At 49.4% G+C, this 1636-nt stretch overlaps 1 pseudogene; it reads left to right on the top strand.

Annotated features, from left to right (window-relative positions):
• Window positions 1-949: 949 nt before the first annotated feature.
• Window positions 950-1636, top strand: part of LOC105550559 — a 12998-nt pseudogene continuing 12311 nt past the window's right edge.

Genomic DNA, 1636 nt, shown 5'->3' with positions numbered 1-1636 from the left:
GCCCAGGCTGGAGTGCAGTGGCGCGATCTCGGCTCACTGCAAGCTCTGCCTCACGGGTTCATGCCATTCTCCTGCCTCAGCCTCCCGAGTAGCTGGGACTACAGGCATCCGCCACCACACCCGGCTAATTTTTTGTATTTTTAGTAGAGACGGGGTTTCACTGTGTTAGCCAGGATGGTCTCGATCTCCTCACCTTGTGATCTGCCCGCCTCGGCCTCCCAAAGTGCTGGGATTACAGCCGTGAGCCACCGCGCCTGGCCATTAAAACTAATTCTAAAGGACTGGTTGACATTTTATTCTACTGTTTTTTGTTATACTGATTTTTTTTTAATCAGAAATAATTGGGCCACAGTAGATCTTTTTTAAACTGAGTTTTGTGTGTGGTGTGTGATGTAATTTGTTTTGCAATATCAGATGAAATTTTCATGCTCCATTTGCCTTCAGCCACAAACTAACAGTCAATGCCCCACCCCCACCCTCTACAGCAGCAGGAAAAAATAAGTCCAGATCAATGTTGCCCATAAGTTTCTCACCTCTGTATATTCCTTGGACAGCCTTCCAATTTCAGGCTCTTTTGCTCCCCTCACCGTGGCCAAGTCTTAGACGGAAGTTGCAGCACTGATGGCTTCTCAGGGGTGTCCAGACTTGTGTTCCCAAGACGCCTGGCTCCCTGATCTTATCCTCTCTTTTCAGGTCGGGTCTCAGATCAGAAATCTTTAAGCGCCAACTTTGCATTCTGGGCAAGTGAATGACACCTAGAGCACACCCTCTTCTCAGCAGCCTGCACCTGATCCCCTTTTAAAGGGGAAATTACATTTCTTGTTAAGACAGAAAGAGGCTGCCGAACTTTGGAGGAAATTACTGTTGTTCTCAGGACAGCTGGAGGAATTTCTGAAAGAGAACACCTAGGCAAGGGGCAGAGGGAAGCTTTGCCCTTGCAAACATTTGCTCACAGCCATTGTTTAGACTTAAGGAGCAGGTTCATGCCCATCCTATCGGCCACATCCTGCAGGGTAGCAGGCATTGTAGCCCCTGGTATAGGCCATGGTGCCCGCCACCGTGGAGCCGCCTGTACTGTACATGGAGCACCCTTTGCTATGCCAGGAGTCACTGAGTGGCCAGGCTGTGAGCCAGTCTTGGGTCAACTCTGTGGGCCTCAGTGTCCCTGCTTCTGTTCGTTATTTCCATACAGACATCAATGTGCCCGACTTCCCTGATTACCATTGCATTGAGATTTTTGATGGGGCAAAGTCTTCGAAAGAGGATGGCAAGGCTAGGAAAGGGTTCTATTTGGTAACTGCAACACCTGCTGTGGGTGTCACATGTGCTGCCAAGAATGTCATCTCCCAGTTTGTTTCCAGCATCAGTGCTTCTGCTGATGAGTTGGCCATGTCGAAAATTGAAATCAAGTTATCTGACATTCCAGAAAGCAAGAACATGGCTTTCAAACGGAGAGGCAAATCCCTGTGTGTATGCCATCAAACCGAGAAGGAAATTGACCAAGAAGCTGCAGTTGAAGAGTCCCAGCTGAGGGCCCACAGCATGATTTAAGGGCCAGGTGCGGTGGCTCATGCCTGTAATCCCAGCACTTGGGGAGGCTGAGGTGGGCGGATCACTTGAGGTCAGGAGTTCAAGA

The sequence above is a fragment of the Mandrillus leucophaeus genome, unplaced genomic scaffold (genome assembly GCF_000951045.1).
Source record: "Mandrillus leucophaeus isolate KB7577 unplaced genomic scaffold, Mleu.le_1.0 Scaffold49, whole genome shotgun sequence".
NCBI lineage: Eukaryota > Metazoa > Chordata > Mammalia > Primates > Cercopithecidae > Mandrillus > Mandrillus leucophaeus.
This window is presented reverse-complemented; position numbering and strand designations above follow the sequence as displayed.